The sequence below is a fragment of the Dendrobates tinctorius genome, unplaced genomic scaffold, assembly GCF_039654945.1.
Source record: "Dendrobates tinctorius isolate UK_male_01 unplaced genomic scaffold, ASM3965494v1 ptg000011l, whole genome shotgun sequence".
Classification (NCBI taxonomy): Eukaryota; Metazoa; Chordata; class Amphibia; order Anura; family Dendrobatidae; genus Dendrobates; species Dendrobates tinctorius.
The window spans coordinates 22,906,576-22,926,703 of record NW_027361679.1 but is presented as its reverse complement, the minus strand read 5'-3'; positions in this window follow the sequence as shown (position 1 = coordinate 22,926,703).

The window sequence follows — 20,128 nt, the reverse complement described above, 5'->3', positions numbered from 1 at the left end:
AAACTTCTATTCAGATGGATAAGGAGCCAATAGAAAGAACCTATATTAGAAAATAGATACTTTCTCGACAAGTTTCTGGTAAAATTTGGTATCATGGGTAAAAAATAAATGGAAAATGGCTCAGATTTTAGGATATAACTTGTGCTGATGCTAAAATTTTCTTTTTCAATAGCTCAGTTAGTGTCCCAAGAAGTAATGTCTAACAAACACGAGTGAATCCTCACAAACCTAAGGAGTAGTATGGGGCAAGCTGGAAAGATTTTAAACCAAGTAGTGGGGTCAGTATTGTTGTTAATATATAATAACACCGATAATTTGGAGTCACTAAGGAAGTCTTGATGTGCATTTCGCTAAGAAATTTCATCCAGCGGTGGTGGGTTGCTGGGGTGCAGTCTATTTAAACCATAATTAACCAATGGGAATACTTTTATTAGTTATCATTCACCTGACAAGGAGGTATGCTATTCAGCACCCTTCATGCATGCTGCATGCTCTTCGAACCCAGAAGTGGGGGGAACATAATCAGAGAGTGCAAACACATCACAGGTCACATAGTCCAAAAAGAAAAGGGAGGACGTGTCCTTATTTCCACAGAGTGCATCTGTTTTTGTTTCAAGTTTTTGCACTTTGTCCAAATAATGATATGGCCTTCCTTTACTTTGAGCTGGGTATTACATTTATTAAGCGCCTCATGGTGTGTTCATTAGTCGAGGTCCTAATCCTGCTCTTCTCTTTTTCACATTTACCTCATTTGACATATGGTAAGATTTTAAAAGTAGATTTAGCTACCCTACACCTATTCACATTTTCTGTATATTTTAAGGAAATATTTTTATGATTTACATTTTAAAAATTACAAAAAAGAATATGGGCTTATGCAAACGTTTGACACCCTGTATGGTTATTGCCTAGTAGCACCCCTTTTTAAAAGTATACCAGCTTTTAAAAGTCTTTCAATTTTTGTTTGAGGGATTTTTACTCATTCTTCCTTGGAAAATTATTCATGTTCTGTGAAATTCCTGGGCAGTCTTGCATGCGCTGCTATTTTGAGGTCTAGCCATAGATTTTCAATATTCAATGTTGTTCAGCTCAGAGGACTGTGAGAGTCATTATAAAACCTTCAACTTACGCCTTTTGAGGTATTCTATTGTGGATTTTGACTTGTGTTTAGGATCATTATCTATTTGTAGAAGCCTTTCTCTTTTCAACTTAAGATTTTTTACAGATGGTGTTGTTTGCATCAAGAATTTAATGAAATTTCATTGAAACCATTCTACCGTTTATCTTTATTTGAAACGTTCCCCATGCCATTGGTTGCAACACAAACCCAAAGCATGATTGATCCACCCACATGCTTAATGGTTGGTGAGATGCTCTTTTCCTGAAATTTTGTGTCCTTTTTTCCACACATACAGTGGGTATGGAAAGTTTTCAGACCCCTTTAAATTTTTCACTCTTTGTTTCACTGAGGCCATTTGGTAAATTCAAAAAAGTTCATTTTTTTCTAATTAATCTACACTCTGCACCCCATTTTGACTGAAAAGAAAACAAATGTAGAAACTTTCACAAACTTATTAAAAAAGAAAAACTGAAATATCACAAGGTCATAAGTATTCAGACTAGTGATGAGCGAGTATGCTCATTGCTTGGGTTTTCCCGAACATGCTCGGGTGGTCTCCGCATATTTGGAAGTGCTTGGAGATTTAGTTTCTGTCACTGCAGCTGCATGATTTGCAGATACTTCACAGCCTGAGTAAATGTGGGGATTGCCTGTTGGTTAGGGAATTCCCACATGTATTCAGGCTATCATATCTTGCAGCTGTGGCACAGAAACTAAATCTCCGACCACTTCCAAATACTCAGAGATCACCGAACATGCTTGGGAAAATCTGAGCAACGAGCATACTCGCCCATCACTGATTCAGAACCATTGCTCAGTATTGAGTAGAAGGACGCTTTTGAGCTGGACCAGAAATAGGTCTTGTTGGGAATGATGCAACAAGTTTTTCACATCTAGATTTGGGGATACTTCACAGCCTGAGTAAATGTGGGGATTGCCTGTTGGTTAGGGAATTCCCACATGTATTCAGGCTGTCATATCTTGCAGCTATGGCACAGAAACTAAATTTCCGACCACTTCCAAATACTCAGAGATCACCGATCCCCCCGATTTGGGGATCCTCTGCCATTCTTCCTTGCAGATACTCTCCAGTTCCGTCAGGATGGATGGTGAACTTTGGTAGACAGCCATTTTCAGATCTCTCCAGAGATGCTCAATTGGGTTTTGGTCATTGCTCTGGCATTGCCAGTCAAGAATGGTCACAGAGTTGTTCTGAAGCCACTCCTTTGTTATTTTAGCTGTGTGTTTAGGGTCATTGTCTTGTTGGAAGGTGAACCTTTGGCCAAGTCTGAGGTCCAGAGCACTCTGCAAGAGGTTGTCATCCAGGATAACTCTGTACTTGGCCGTATTCATGTTTCCTTCAATTGCAACCAGTCGTCCTGTCCCTGCAGCTGAACCACCCCCCCAATAACATGATGCTTCCACCACCATGGTTCACTGTTGGGATTGTATTAGGCAGGTGATGAGCAGTGCATGGTTTTCTCCACACATACTGCTTAGAATGATCACCAAAAAGTTCTCTCTTCGTCTCATCAGACCAGAGAATCTTAGTTCTCATAGTCTGGGAGTCCTTCATGTGTTTTTTAGTAAACTCTATGTGAGCTTTCATATGTCTTGCACTGAAGAGAGGCTTCGGTCTGGCCACTCTGCCATAAAGGCCAGACTGGTGGAGGGCTGCAGTGATACTTGACTTTGTGGAACTTTCTCCCATCTCCCTACTGCATCTGTGGAGCTCAGACACAGTGATCTTGAGGTTCTTTTCTCACAAAGGCTCTTCTCCCATGAATGCTCAGTTTAGCTGAACAGCCAAGTCTAGGAAGACTTATGGTGGTCCCAAACTTCTTCCATTTACAGATTATAGAGGCCTCTGTGCTCTTAGAAACTTTGAATACTGCAGAAATTCTTTTGTAACCTTGGCCAGATCTGTGCCTTGCCACAATTCTGTCTCTGAGCTCCTTGGCCAGTTCTTTTGACCTCATGATTCTCATTTGTTCTGACATGCACTGTGAGCTGTGAGATCTTATATAAACAGGTGCGTGCCTTTACAAATCAAGTCCTATCAGTTTAATTAAACAGAGCCGGACTCCAATTAAGGATTAGAACCATCTCAAGGAGGATCACAAGGAAATGGACAGCATGTGACTTAAATATGAGTGTCTGAGCAAAGGGTATGAATACTTATGACCATGTGATATTTCAGTTTTTCTTTTTTAATTTGCCAAAATGTCTACATTTCTGTTTTTTTCAGTCAAGATGGTGTGCAGCGTGTACATTGATGAGAAAAAATGAACTTTTTGAATTTACCAAATGGATGCAATGAAACAAAGAGTGAAAAATTAAAAAGGGGCCTCAATAGTTTCTGTACCCACTGTACCTTTGATCATTGTGGCCAAAGAGTTCTAGTTCTATTTTAACGTCATCGGTCCACATGACTTGTTTCCAAAAAACATCTTTCTTGTTTAGATGTTCTTTTGCATACTTCTGATGCTGAATTTTATGGTGAGGACACAGTAGAGGTTTTCTTCTGATGACTCTTACATGAATGCCACATTTGTGCTCTGAACAGTCGAACAGTATACCACAACTCTAGAGTCTGATACATCTTTCTGTAGATCTTTTGCAGTCAAGTGGGTGTTCTGATTTGTGCTGCCAGCGGATTATTCAGGATACTCTCCAAGCCTGTGACAACAGAGCTTCTTTATTCAGGAACACACAGGAACAATATATGATAAGCTTAATAGATCAGGAATAAATCATTTGTGTGTCTCTATCTGTGCAACATCTATGGCAGGCTGCTTCTGTCATGCAAAGACACAGGAAAAAAGGAAATACAGTCACATGCTCTCCCTGTGTGAGCCACTGGGAGTTTTTTCAAATCTACAAATCTATCAACTAAACACTCAGACAGGAATGGAGTTGTTGCACCAAACATATTCCAACACCCCCGCTCAACAACTAATTATCCTGTTAGTTCTATTGCGGTTCTGAAGTCCACAAACTTGGATCTTGATAATGGTTTTGTCATACCATGAGCTATCATCTAGTCAGACTCGCAATAACAAACTCGAGTACACCACATTTTACTGAGTCACATAAGTATTGATGTTTTACATTCATGTACTTAGTCCTTGCACTAGTCTTCTCACTGCTGGCAAGTTTAATGCATCCTTGGTTGTCCTCATAGATAACTGTTGGTTGAAAAAATGGCTTACTGAAATCTTCCAAAAGTTGTTTCAACCAAATTACTTCTTGACTTGCATAAGCTGCAGACATATATTCTGCTTTTGCAGAAGATAATGCGACTCACACTTGTTTTCTGCTGGACTAAAAAATTGAATTTTCTCCTAACTTGAACAAGTAACTGTTAGGCATCGGGTTCCTGCAGCTGCACAGCAGGAATCCACAGCCTTGCATCCAGCGGTCTCCCATTCTCCACCAACCGCTCAGGAGCCTGCACAGCATTCTCGGCATCCCAGATGCTCTGCTCAGACTAGCTCTGTAGGACTGGTTGTTGCTGCCACCTCTGGGTCAGTAATAGCAGCGCAGGCTGTCCTGCAGCAAGCCACTCCAGAGGCTAAGTCCTCTCGTCGCTCTACTGGGCATGCTCACGAGACGATCTCCCATTGGAGATCGGGAGTCACGTTCTCAGGTCCTTCTCCTGATCTGATTGGTCCATCTCAGAGATCTGGAAGGTCCTGGAAGAGCACGGCTATAAAAGGTCCGCATGGCCGCTCGGCCATGCGCTAGTATAGACTCTAATTGCTACTGTGTGAATGGTGATGGATGTATGGACTGCAAATGACTCATTAAGATTCCCCTCCCTCTGATATTGCGAGTGCGTAAAGGGATCTAGCTATAGAGTCAGCGCCAGTCAGTGGCAAGTTACTGGCCACATGGCACATCCTCCACAGTACTAGTGTCCGACAGTGCGCCCCTCTTGGGCACTGTCACATTGCGGCTGGCTCAGTTGCCGCGCTGCTGTTGCAGCACTAGTTGGCATCCGCGGTAGTGATGCCGCACGCATGGTAGGTCTAGACGGACATCGCCCTCAGTCTTGGGTTAGTCCACAGGCTCAGCATTTATGTTCCTGCCTTTAGTGACTCTGTTAATCAACAGAGTACACCCAGCGCACATCGGGTGACGCTATAACTCACGTGTGCTATACCGCCATATAGTGCGTCTGCCACTGTCTAGCAGTGGTTTTAACATCTACTGCACGGTGGACCCCGTGCGGCGAACTAATATTTAGTGCATTCCGCCGTCCCTAACATTTTACTAGCGCCAGGGTCTGGCTAGTAATGGCGGACCTGCAGCAGCTACGGCAGTACATTCGGCAGCTGGAGAGCAGGTTGGCAGCAATTGAGAGCTCCACCTCAGCTACGACCAACAAGGCTGCCCTAGCAAGGGAGTTGGAGAGGAATGCTCCTCCTGCAGAGGTGATCCCTGAGCCCTCTGCAACCATCATTGATGGGATGAGCCTGGTTCAGAAACTGAAGGGAAACGATGCAACATTTGCCCAGCTAGAAGGCACAGCAATGAGTCGCGCTATCCATGAGGGTGCTAAGAGCAAGCGCATTGATATTGTCTTTGACATCTACAAAGAGACATCCATCAAAGATACAGAAAGTGTCAACAGATATGAAGGCACAGGGATCCATTTCAAGAACATTCAACATGGGCACAACATCCAGCAGTGGAGAAAGCTACTAAGTAATTCCTCCAACAAGGCAAGTCTCATAAAGTTTCTGGTAGAAGAATGGAAGGCGAAACACCACAGGGAGAAGCTTGAGGAGAAGGAGATGTATGTCACATGTGAGCAGCTCTGCTTTAAGATCACCAAAGAACAGTGGGAAGAGGCTGCTGACCTTAAGTCAAGTCAAGAAGAAGCAGACACACGCCTCCTTCTCCATGCTCTTCATGCAGCAGAATCTGGTTACAAGTCTGTCATCATCACTTTAGAGGATACTGATGTCATGGTCCTTTGTCTGGGCATGTGCCACAAAATCCCATCCCACCTGTTCCAGAAATGCGGTACACAGAACCGGACAAGATTCCTGGATATCACCACTCTGAGCAGAATATTGGGAGGCAGCGTGTGTGATTCATTGATTGGTATGCATGCATTTACAGGCTGTGACACAGTCAGTGCATTTGCTGGCCGTGGGAAGATGACGACACTCAAGCAGTTGAAGATGAACAAGATATACCAGGATGCCTTTCAGGAAGTTGGTCGTTCATGGGAAGTGTCTCCCGAACTCTTTGAGAAGTTACAGGAAATCACCTGCGATGTACCTGCCAACTACCCAAACAACTGAGGTAAACAGGCTCCGGTATCAGCTGTTCTGTGCCAGACGTGGAGTGGTAGAGTCAAGTCAACTCCCTCCTTGCCAAGACTGCCTTTTCATGCATGCACTGCGTGCAAACTACCAGGCTGCGATCTGGAGGAGAAGTCTGCAGAGCCAGCCATTTGTTGCAAACCCAACAGACTGCGGTTGGATGATAGATAATGACGGAAAGCTTGTTGTCAAGTGGATGCGAGGGGCACCAGCACCAGAAGCTATTATCCAGCTACTGTCCTGCAAGTGTGTGCGGTCATGCGAACTTCCTCAGTGTACTTGCCTCAGCAATGGCCTGAAGTGCACGGACATGTGCAGGTTACAGACATGCCAGAACAAGGGTATTGAAGATGAGCCAGTAGAACAACAGTCAGATTCAGAGTCTGATGTTGAAGATATTATGGAGTAACGTTATATAATTATACATACACACACAATATATATATATATATACACACACACACACACACCTACACACACACACACACACACACACACATTAGTATGGACAAGCCCATGACATGTTCAGTGTGTATTTACATAACTTGGATTAAATTTTGTTACAAATACTACATGCATTGTATTAACATTTTGGCATTTCCCCTAAATCGACCTTTAATCATTATTTTTTGGAAATATAGGCAGGATCTATTCAAAAGGTGAAAAATACCATTAACCCCTTCGCGCTGGCCGCCGTAGCGGCGAATCGTACCCGGATCATATGCCGGGCGATCGCCGGGGGTCGGGAGCCGGTTCCCGGTGCAAAGTGGTTACTGTACCTCCTAAAACATTCCTTAGGGGGTGTAGTTTCAAAAATGGGGTCACTTTTTTGGGGTTTCCACTGTGCGGGACCTCAGTGTGTCTCCAAATGTGACATGGCCCCATAGATTTCTTACAGTGAATTTTGCCGCAGCTTCGCTTACGAAGCCTGCCTTGCACCAATACTGTGGTTTTAGACAACACTTGTGGTATTGCCGTGTTCGGGAGACAATGGGGAATAAAAGGTGGGGTGTACTTTTTCCTGGTCCCCCTTTTCAAAATGAAAAATGCGGGCCTAAAGCGACATTTTTCGGTAAAAAACGTACTTTTCAATTTCCTCAACCAAGTGCATGAAACTCCAATGGAGCGCTTGTTGGGTCAAAGTGGTTACTATACCCTCTAAAACATTCCTTAGGGGGTGTAATTTCCAAAATGCAGTAACCTTTTGGGGGTTTCCACTCAGGGGGTACCTCAGGGTCTCTCCAATATGACATGGCCCACTGGAATTCTTCCAGTGTAATCTATTATCCCAAAAACCGCCTAGCTCTCCTTCTGTGCTGAGCCCTCTTGCGCGCCCATAATTTAGTTTACGTGTACATGTGGGGTGTTTCTATAAACTGCGGACTTGGGGTAACCAATTTTGGGTTTGGGTTTGCTGTTATCCCTTGCTGGGTTGCAGGTAAAATTGGATTACAATGGAATATCTGCCAAAAAATTGAAATTTTGATATTTCACTGTCATTTTGCTTGAATTCCTGTGCAACACCTAAGGGGTTAACAAAGTTTAGAAAATCCGTTTTGGACACCTTGAGGGGTGTAGTTTGCAAAATGGGGTAATGTATGGGTGGGTTCTGTTATATAAGACCCATAAAGTGACGTCCGAACTGACTTGGTCCTTGAAAAATGGGTTTTGGAAATTTAGTCGTAAACTTTAAAAATTGCGTATAAAACTATGAGCCTTATCACATCCGAAAAATATAGAATTTCATTTCCAAAATGATGCCAATGTGAAGTAGACATGTGGAGAATGTAAACTAATAACTGTTATGGGGGGTATCAGCATTTTTGTAAAAAGTAGAGAATTTCAAAGTTCAAAAATAGCGAATTTTTCCCAAATTTTCATGTATTTTGTAATTTTTTTATGCAGAAAGGTAAAATCTATTGACTCACAATTAGCACTACCATGAAGTACAATATGTCACGAGAAAACAGTCTCAGAATGGCGTGGGTAGGTGATAGCGTCCCAAAGTTATTACCGCATGAAGTGACAGGTCAGATTTACAAAAAATGGCCTAGGCATTTGGGTACAAATAGGCCTGAAGGGGTTAAGCTACTGATGTGCAAGGGCTATCATATCAAAACATAAACTACAGACATGCATCTACCTAAAAACACCAAAGAGAATTAGTCACTCCGGGTAGTACCGATATCTGGCCCGGCTCATGGACTATATATAATGGGCCCCATTTGTAATGCTCCAGTGTATAAAGGTCCCCTTAGATGTGTCTGATCTGCCCCATTTACATTGCTCCAGTACCTGATGGGCCCTATTTTTAATTAACCCAGGCATGGTATGTGAAAAGAGCTCCATGGAGTAATCTGAGGTGTGTGCTTCCACATCCTTCACTTTTGGTGTGGGTGAAGGACACAAGGAAAGGGGTTGCTCATGACCAGAAGCCTGGAGGTACGACATTGTGCTTGCAGTTTTTACAACTTCAGAAAAGGAGGCGATAGAGCTGGAGGCTGTTTCAGCAATGTAAGCCACAAACAGTTCCTGATACTCTGGCTTTAAAAGCAGTCTACCTACTCCCAGAAAAGGGAGCCTTACAGGCCTTCCAGAGCTACACCATGGCGCTGGCTCAACACCTCCTGCCTTAGCTGCTATTGTGTTTTTGGCACTACCAGCAGATGGACCACCACCACCATCAGTACCAGGTGGCCCTCCACGCCCACATACGCGTCCTCTTCCACCATACTTCCTCATGTTTTTGAAAATGGACCCAAAATACCAGCAGATATATGGTACTGTATCATAAGCGTACAGCTCTATACAATCTATGGATAGCAGTAAATCTACGTATATATTTCATGAGGCATACACAGACGCTCACAGGCTCAGTATGGATTACCCAATAAAATAACAAGTTGAAAAAGGGTACAGTATCACCAGATACAAGGCATATATAGTATAGTGTAAACATTCTGATTCTCTGTATACATTTCAGGAGGCAGACACAAACGCTCTCAGGCCCAGTATGGATTACACAAGAATATGAAAAGCTGTAAATGTGTTACGTAACACAAGCATACAGCTGTATACAGTGTTGGGGTAATCTTAAAGTTTCAAATATATTGCCGGAGTAACAGACAGACGTTTACAGGCTCATTTTGGATTACACCAGAATCTCAAAATATAAAAAGGTTACTGTATCAGAAGCGTTCTGCTGTATACAGTGTTGGCCAAATTGAAAATATCGGTTTATATTTCCGTAGTCACCCTCAGACGCTCAATCAGTTTGGTTTTGACCATAATAAAAAATGTTGTAAAAAAGGTCCGGGATAACAAGACAGCAAGTATATATTTTTTAGGGTACAATTGAAATCTCCATATAAATAGTCCCGTAGCCACTCTCAGATGCTTACACAGTATGGATTTGACCATAATGCTAAATGTCGAACAAAGGTACTATGTTATGAATGAGTCACCGTAGGAGGCAAAAACAGAAATACTAGCTAAGTCCAGAAAACCAGAGAAGTTGGCAGCTATCGGATTGCAGACCCCTGAACCTATCAACAACAACTAGCAGTAGCCGTGGGGGGTTCCTAAGGTGCCCTAGACCCCTCGATCACAGCCAGAGAACTAAATAGCCTAAAGACAGAAAGGGAAATCTAAACTGCCCCAGAGCAGACCCCAAAGCAAAAGGCAGCCCCCAACATATAATGACGGTGAAGCAACATGAAAAAACACTAACACGGATAGAAAGATAGGCTGAGCAAATGATGGGGCCCAAGCTAGCTAAATAGGACAGGATAGAAAAGCTGCTGTCTGCAATCTACAAAACCCTATCAAAACAAGAGCCAACAGACTGATAGGGAAAAAAAGCCCTGAAGACGCTAGGCTTCAAAAAGACTATATCAGTACTCAGGTATTTTCTGAAGACAGAGCAAAAAGGAATTCAGCTCACCCCAGCAGGGAATGGCAGAAATCCAGAAAAACGAGGCAAAACAAAGCCAAAACACAAATGCAAAAAGCAGAGCAGAAAACGTAGCCTTTGAGGAGCAGGAATCAGACTGGTCTCCTAGAATCCCTCAGAGAAATCACCAGCAAGGCAGAAGGGCATCGGCTGCCTTATATCCAGTCAGCAATTCCCGTCACCCAGTCATCATCATTCTGCTCAGGTGCTTGGTAATCAGCCTCACTACCTTCCTTCACCAGAAGAGGGCGTTCATCAGACCTCAATGGTGAAGGGGAAAATGAACTCACAACAGTACCTCCCCCTTGAGGAGGGGTCACCAAACCCTCATCCATGCCACCAGGGCGATCAGGGTGAGCCCGATGAAAGGCACGCACCAATCTTTTGGCATGAATATCAGAGGCAGAGACCCAGGAATTATCCTCCTGACCATAACCCTTCCACTTAACCAAATACTGGAGTCTCTGTCTAGCCAGACGGGAATCCAGTATCTTCTCTACCTCATATTCCATGTTACCTTCAACCAATACAGGGTCTGGAGGTGCCACCCCAGGAACAACTGGTTCAACAAGGACTTATGAGACACATTATGGATTTTAAATGTGACAGGAAGAGCCAAACGAAAAGAGACCGGATTAATAATCTCCAAAATCTTGTAAGGTCCAATAAATCTAGGCTTAAACTAAGGAGAAGCCACCTTCATAGCGATATTTTTTGATGATAACCAAACCATATCACCAACCTTAAACTGGGGACCAATGGTCCTAAGTCGGTTGGAAAACCGCTGGGCCTTTTCCTGGGAGAGAGATAACTTATCCACCACTTGGTCCCAGATCTGGTGCATTCTCTCCACCACAGTGTCAACACCTGGGCAGGCAGAAGGCTCCACCTGCCCTGAAGAAAATCGAGGATGAAACCCAAAGTTACAAAAAAAAGGTGACATCAAAGTGGCAGAACTAGCTCTATTATTTAAAGCAAATTTGGCCAAGGGCAAAAATGACACCCAATCATCCTGATCAGCGGAAATAAAACATCTCAAATATGACTCCAATGTCTGGTTTGTTCTCTTCGTCTGCTCATTGGTCTGAGGGTGAAAAGCAGAGGAGAAGGACAACTGAATTCCCAGCTTGGAACAGAAAGTCCTCCAAAATCTAGACACAAACTGAACTCCTCTGTCAGATACAATGTTCTCAGGAATCCCATGCAAGCGAACCACCTGTTGCAAAAACAGGGGCACCAACTCAGAGGAAGATGGCAACTTAGGGAGTGGTACAAGATGAACCATCTTAGAGAACCTATCACAAATCACCCAAATAACAGTCATTCTCTGAGAGACAGGCATATCAGAGGTGAAATCCATTGAAATATGGGTCCATGGACTCCTGGGAACCGGCAAAGGCATCAACAACCCACTAGAGTGAGAACAAGGTTTAGACCGGGAGCAAGTCCCACAGGACTGCACAAAATTCCTGACATCATGAGACAAGGCGGGCCACCAAAAAGACCGACTCTCCAGATCTCTAGTACCAAAAATACCTGGAAGACAAGCCAATGCAGAGCAATGAACTTCAGACATCACTCTCTTCTTCCACTGGTCAGGAACATACAACTTTCCACTGGGACAACGCTCAGGTTTGTCCTCCTGGAACTGTTCCAGAGCACGTCTCAAATCGGGCGAGATGGCAGAAGGAACTACCCCTTCGCCTAAGATGGTAGCAGGCTTGGTCACCACAGGAGAATCAGCAAAGAAGCTCTTAGAGAGAGCGTCAGCCTTGACATTCTTAGAGCCAGGAAGAAAAAAGACCACAAAATCAAAACGTGTAAAAAACAAGGCCCACCTAGCCTGTCTAGGGTTCAAGCGTTTGGCCGACTCCAGGTAAATCAAATTCTTGTGGTCAGTGAGGACCACGACTTGATGTTTAGCTCCCTCCAACCAATGTCTCCACTCCTCAAATGCCCATTTCATGGCTAACAGTTCCCGATTCCCCACATCATAGTTACATTCAGATGGAGAGAACTTTCGGGAAAAGAAAGCACAGGGATTCATTTTAGATGTTACAGGATCCTTTTGGGACAAAACAGCTCCTGCACCAATCTCAGAAGCTTCCACCTCTACCTGAAACGGGAGTGAGACATCAGGTTGCCGCAAAACCGGGGCAGAAGTGAATCTTCGCTTCAGCTCCTGAAAGGAAGAAACAGCCTCCGGAGACCAATTCAACACATCAGCACCCTTCTTAGTCAGATCAGTCAATGGCTTGGCAATACTAGAAAATTTTGCTATAATTTTCCGATAAAAATTAGCAAAACCCAAAAACTTCTGGAGGGCCTTCAAAGAAGTGGGCTGAACCCAATCATAAATGGCCTGTACCTTGGCCGGGTCCATTTCAATAGTTGACGGAGACAAAATAAATCCCAAAAATGAAATCCTCTGTACCCCAAAAAGGCATTTCGATCCTTTGACATACAGGGAATTCTCCCTCAAGATCCGGAACACAGTCCGAACATGTTCCACATGAGAATCCCAATCCTTGGAGAAGATCAAAATATCATCCAGATAAATAATCAGAAATTTATCCACAAAGTCTCGGAAAATGTCGTTCATGAAGCACTGGAAGACAGAAGGGGCATTAGTGAGCCCAAAAGGCATCACCAGGTACTCAAAATGTCCCTCTGGAGTATTAAACGCCGTCTTCCATTCATCCCCATGCTTAATGTGGATAAGATTATACGCCCCCCTGAGGTCAAGCTTGGTAAACCAGCAAGCACCTTTAGCTCTGGAGAATAGATCCGAAATCAGGGGTAACGGATACTGATATTTAATAGTAATTTTGTTGAGGGCACGATAATCAATACAAGGCCTTAATGAACCATCCTTTTTGGCCACGAAAAAAAAGCCAGCACCTAAGGGTGAAGAGGATGGTCTAATATGACCCTTCTCCAACGCCTCCCTAATATAGGATCGCATAGCCTCGTGCTCGGGTACAGATAAATTGAAGAGCCGACCCTTGGGAAATTTACACCCCGGGCTCAGTTCAATTGCACAGTCATAACTCCTATGAGGAGGCAAAGACGCAGACTCATTCTCGCTAAATACATCATAAAAGTCCGCCAAATAGTCAGGAACATCATGCGACTGAGGAGAGGTGGAATAAACCGGGGCCTCACTAAGGGCACACCGACAACCCCAACTCACCACAGACACAGATTTCCAATCCAAAACTGGATTATGAATTTGCAACCAGGGAAACCCCAGAACAATGGTATCATGCAAATTATGCAACACCAAAAATCTGCAATTTTCTTGATGGTCTGGGGCAACCCGCATTACCACCTGGGTCCAAAACTGAGGTTTATTTTTCGACAAAGGAGTAGCATCAATCCCCCTCAAAGGGATAGGTGCCCGCAGAGGTGTCATAGGAAATCCACAACATTTAGCAAAATCGAAGTCCATTAGGTTCAGGGCTGCTCCTGAATCCACAAAAGCCTTGGCGGAAAATGTGGACAGGGAGCAGATCAGAGTAATTGCCAGAAGAAACTTAGGTTGAACATCACCCACAGAAAACGTGTGTGCAAAACATTTCTCTCGTTTAGGACAGACAGAAATAATATGCGAGGCATCTCCACAAAAAAACACAGCTTATTACGCCTCTACGTTGCTCCCTGGACAAAACTCTATCACATTGCATAGGTTCAGACACTTGTTCAACAGGTGGCAACACCTCTTGTGCAGTCCTGCGTTCACGTAAACGCCGATCAACCTGAATGGCTAATGACATAGAATCGTCAAGACCAGAGGGAACAGGAAATCCCACCATAGTACCTTTTATGGCTTCTGACAAACTCTTCCGAAAGAGAGCTGCCAAGGCATTATCATTCCAGGTAGTAAGGACCGCCCACTTTCAGAATTTTTGACAGAACAATTCTGCAGAATCTCGACCTTGGCTCAATGCCAACAGGGTCTTTTCAGCCTGATCAATAGCATTAGGTTCGTCATACAACAACCCCAAGGCTTGAAAAAATGCGTTCACATTAGTCAGAATAGGATCATCTGGTTTCAAAGAAAGGCCCAATCCTGGGGATCGACACGCAGCAAAGAGATGACAATTTTAACCTGCGGCGCGGAGCTCCCTGATGAGTTAGGCTTCAAGGCAAAAAATAATTTACAATTATTTTTGAAATTCAAAAATTTAGACCGATCCCCAAAAAACACATCAGGAGTAGGGATCTTTGGTTCAGCAGCATGTGAATGAGCAAGGTAGGTGGAAATTCCCCGCACTTCCACAGCAAGCTGCTCCACACGATCAGACAATTGCTTTATCTCCATTGAGAGAAAAAAAAAATTCCCCCTACGGCCTCAGAGATATAGAGGAAAAAATATACACACTTTTTTTTTTTAACAATTCTTTCCTGCTATTGAGTACCCTAGGATCTGTGGTATAGCTGGTGATTCTGTTATGAATCAGTCACCATAGGAGACAAAAACAGAAATACTAGCTAAGTCCAGAAAACCAGAGAAGTTGGCAGCTATCGGATTGCAGACCCCTGAACCTATCAACAACAACTAGCAGTATCCGTGGGGGGTTCCTACGGTGCCCTAGACCCCTCGATCACAGCCGAAGAACTAAATAGCCTAAAGACAGAAAGGGAAATCTAAACTGCCCCAGAGCAGACCCCAAAGCAAAAGGCAGCCCCCAACATATAATGACAGTGAAGCAAGATGAAAAAACACTAACACAGATAGAAAGATAGGCTGAGCAAATGATGGGGCCCAAGCTAACTAAATAGGACAGGATAGAAAAGCTGCAATCCGCAAAACCCTATCAAAACAAGAGCCAACAGACTGATAGGGAAAAAAAGCCCTGAAGACGCTAGGCTTCAAAAAGACTATATCATTACTCAGGTATTTTCTGAAAGCAGAGCAAAAAGGAATTCAGCTCACCCCAGCAGGGAATAGCAGAAATCCAGAAAAACAAGGCAAAACAAAACCAAAACACAAATGCAAAAAGCAGAGCAGAAAACTTAGCTTTTGAGGAGCAGGAATCAGACTGGTCTCCTAGAGTCCCTCAGAGAAATCACCAGCAAGGCAGAAGGGCGTCGGCTGCCTTATATCCAGTCAGCAATTCCCGTCACCCAGTCATCATCATCCTGCTCAGGTGCTTGGTAATCAGCCTCACTACCTTCCTTCACCAGAAGAGGGCGTTCATCAGACCTCAATGGTGAAGGGGAAAATGAACTCACAACAGTACTATATAACAAGATACAACTGTATCAAGTAGAGTGTAAAAATTTTATATAGAAGGTGTAACCGACACACACTCACTCACTATGGATGATGTAGGGAAGGTGGACTGACAGACAAACCAGCCTGTAGTGAGAAGCAGAGGTGTAGCGCAGTGTAGGTGTGAAACCGCTAAGATAAAGAGAAAGGGTGCAGTGCTTTAGCTTGCCCATTGGAGGTCAGTGGAGCGTGTGGGAGTGGGAATGAATAACTGCCATTGGTCAGAGACACTGTTAAGTGATGGTGGGCGGAGTTACAGAACTGGAAGTATAAAAGGCTGAGGGAATGTTCTGGAAGAGTCAGTCAGCGAAGGGAGCACAGTAAGGAGGAAGTTCTGATGAGGAAATAGAAACAGTGGAAAGGCTCCAGAGAGGACTGACAGTTGAGGCGGTCATGGGGGGGTGGCCCAGAGGACAGTAGCCGCAGATGAAGACAGCCTGGGGCTTTCATACGGATGGTGTGCTCAGACTGGTGCAGCGCTGTGGTGGTTGGGCCTAGGCCAGACACAGTGGAAGAGCCACAGAGGACTCCACAATTATAGTTACAAAGGAAGTGAAGGTACCGGGGCCTGTGTACAGAGAAATGTGAAATGGCTGTGGTGAATTGCTGTTGTTGACAGAAGGATGGGCACTAAAAACGGACCTGATCATTACAAACTCTGCCTCAGTCTCATGTTTGTCTGCGGCAAGAAGAGGGTAGAAGAGGGTCCCCCCATAGTTGGTTATCCTACAGATGATACCTTAATACAAATTTTTGAAACAAGGTACTGTATCAGCACATACCAGGTGTGTCCAGTCTAGGGTTAAATTTCTGTCTATACTTCCGGATTCAGACACAGACACTCACAGGCTCACTATGTATTACACCAGAATTAAAATAGTAGAAAAAGGGAAAGGTATTCATAGCGTACACCAGTACACAGTGTTGTGGTACTTTTAAATCTTCGTATATATTTCAATCTCAGTAAGCCAGCCAAGAATCTCCGCTACTGGAAACTACATGGATACAAGTATAAACGCAAAGTCGAGTGTTAGCAAAAATTTTGGAATTACTCATCGCGGGGAAACCTCCAGGTATATGTTGCAGAGGCGATGCAGATCCTCAATTACTGTGTCTGTGGAGAAAGCGAAAAAGGTTCTTTGTGAAGAAAGGGTTGCTTTATCTCAGTAGCGTGCATCACATCACCGTAACTCGTCTCCATCAAATTGTGATCACAGGGAGAGATGTACCCATGGTCCTCACTGCCTATCATGATGTGTCTGGTCATTTTGAAGTGCAAAAGACAGAAGCCACAGGCCGTAGGCGATTCTATTGGATTGGCATGAGAGGAGACATTGAAAAATGGTAACAGGAATGTCACACGTTTGTGACTATCACAACTGTGAAAGGTGATCATAAACCACCACTGCATCCGTTTGTAAGTTGACGTCCATTTCAAATGGTAGCCATTGATCATCTGAAGGTAGAGGCCAGCAGGACAGGCCATAGCTACATCTTAACATCATTGATCAATACACCAAATTTCTACTAGTGGCCATCCCAGTGAAGGATTTAACTGCCCAGACTACACAGCGGTGGAGCAGGGAGAGGTAAGTATTGCAACTTGCAAGTGTTGTGGCCATGACAAAGCAGGGGGGGCACAATCGAGGTCGATGGTACTGGCACAGGGCCCCTCATAGTACGCTGGTGTGTCTGATGGCAAGTGGGCCCTCCCATCGTCTGAGACACTGTATTGTACTATGAGGGGCCCTGTGCCATTGCCGTAGGCCATCAGTGGGCCCATCCACCTATTCAGAGCAATGGCACTTGCCCGGGTGTACCAGGTCTTGACCCCAGCTGTTGGGGGAGGGGTGGGCAGCCCAGTTAGGGAGGTTTAAAAATTGGCATATGTAGATGTGTTGGCTGGACATTCTGCTGCTGCAAAGGGCGTAATTGGGCAAGTCTGAGGAAGAGGAGGAAAAAACCGAGGCACTTTTCTGGTAACCTATGTGTCATCAGACGAAGGTGGGACAAAATCCTTTGGAACCCATGCATGGTTCATTTTAATGAAGGTTAGATCATCAACATTTTGAGTCGACAGATGGGTCCTTTTTTCTGTCAGGATTGATCGAGCAGCACTGAAGACGCTTTCAGATAACACACTAGCAGCAGGGCAAGTGAGCTCCTGTAAGGCATATTGTGCCAATTCAGGCCAGGCATCCAGTTTAGAGGCCCAATAGTCAAAGGGGAATGACCTGTGCGGGAGAACATCGATATGGGATGAGAAGTAGTTTGTAACCATAGTTGTTGACAACTGCTGCCTCCTGTCACTTTTAATCGATGCAGTATTAGCAGTCGTGTGAGCGGTACTTGAGAAATCATTCCACAACATGGTCATTAAACCCCTGTCTTCAACGCCACTTCTGCTGTGTGCACCACAAACACCTCTTCCATTGTGCCCACTACAGCTCGTGGGAGAACCGGCACCGCTGCTGTGTGCTGGGAAAGCCTCAAACAAACGGTTTACCAGAGTTGCTTGTTTGTTTGCCAACATTATCTCTAGGTTCTCCTGTGGCATGATGTTGTGTAATTTGCCTTTGTAGCGTGGATCAAAGATGCTGGCCAGCCAGTAGTCGTCATCCCTCATCCTTTTGGCAAAGCGGGGGTCCCTTTTTAGGATCCGCAAGGCATAATCGCACATGTGGGCCAATGTTCCAGGTGTCAATGATGCACTGCCCGTGGTGGGTGGAGGAGCAGTTTCTGGCAAATCCACATCCCTACAGTCAATGCACAAACACTGTCCCTGACCTTGGAACGCCAACATTTTCTCTTGCCCCTTGAGAAACATCCTCCTGCCCAAAATAATCATCCCCCTCATCCTCCTCCATTTCCTCTTCTTCCTCCACCTCGTCTAGGACAGTTCCCTGACCAGACAATGGCTGACTGTCATCAAGGCTTCACTCCTCCTCCTCCTCCACTGCAGACGCCTGATCCTTAATGTGCGTCAAACTTTGCATGAGCAGACGCATAAGTGGGATGCTCATGCTTATGATGGTGTCGTCTGCACTTACCAGGCGTGTGCATTCCTCAAAACACTGAAGGACTTTACAGACGTCTTTCAGCTTTGACCACTGCACACCTGGCAATTCTATGTCTTCCCTCAAACTGCCTGCCAGTGTATCCTCCCACATATGCATTACAGCCTGCCTCTGTTCACACAGCCTCTCAACCATGTGCAGGGTGGAGCTCCACCTTGTTGCAACGTCTATGATTAGGCGGTGCTTGGGGAGGTGGAGCAATCGCTGCAGCTTCTGCATACGACTGGAGTGTAGGGCCGAGCGACGGATGTGTGAGCACAGTCTTCGCACCTTATGGAGCAGGGATGTTAACTCTGGATAATTATTAAGGAAGCACTGCACCACCAGGTTCCAAGTGTGAGCCAGGCAAGGTATGTGTGTGAGTTTTGCACGGGCTATGGCTGCCACAAAATTATGGCCGTTATCACTGACTAACTTGCCTGCCTCAAGATGTAGACTGCCCAGCCATGACTCTGTTTGTCACTGCAAGTAGTCGGCCAGTACCTCCGCGGTGTGTCTGTTGTCGCCCAAAGACATCATCTTTAACACAGCCTGCTGACGCTTACCACTAGCTGTTTGATAGTGGGACACCTCGTGTGCAACACTGCTAGCTGCGGATGTAGTGCTCGTGCGACTGCGCTCTGTGGATGAGCTTTCGCTGATAGGTGAGGAGGAGGATGAGCGAAAGCCTACAGCCAACTGTTTCCTATACCGTGGGCTAGGCAGCACTGTTCCACCGCCGCTGTCCCCAGTGGAGCCTGCATCCACCACATTAACCCAGTGCGCAGTGATGGACACATAACAGCCCTGGCCATGCCTACTGGTCCATGCATCCGTTGTGAGGTGCACCTTTCCACTCACTGACTGTTTTAGTGCATGGACAATGCGGTCTTTCACATGCCGGTGGAGGGCAGGGATGGCTTTTCGAGAAAAGAAGTGCCAACTGGGTAGGTCATAGCGTGGGACAGCGTAGGCCATGAGGTCGTGGAAAGCTTCGGTTTCATCCAAACAGTAGAGCATCATCTCTAATGAGATTAGTTTGGCAATGTAGGTGTTCAAACACAGTGTACGCGGATGAGAGGATGAGTACTTTCTTGTCCTACTCAGAGTGTCTGGTAGGGTGAGCTGGACTGGAAAGCTGCATATGGGGGAAGTAGCAGTGGACCGTATGGAGTGAGAGGGGGTTGGTGATGGTATTGGTGGTGATGGCCTAGATTCAGTGTTGTGTTGCAAAACCATTGTGATTCCCTGAGTGCTTTGGCCTTGCGACGACACCTCCACATATAGTGCTGGTGGTGTGCTTAATGGTGGCGGTGGTCTTACAGTGGGGGTAGCGATGGAGCATTGTTGGCTACCTTCAGTCGGAGCAGGTGCACATGTGCTTCC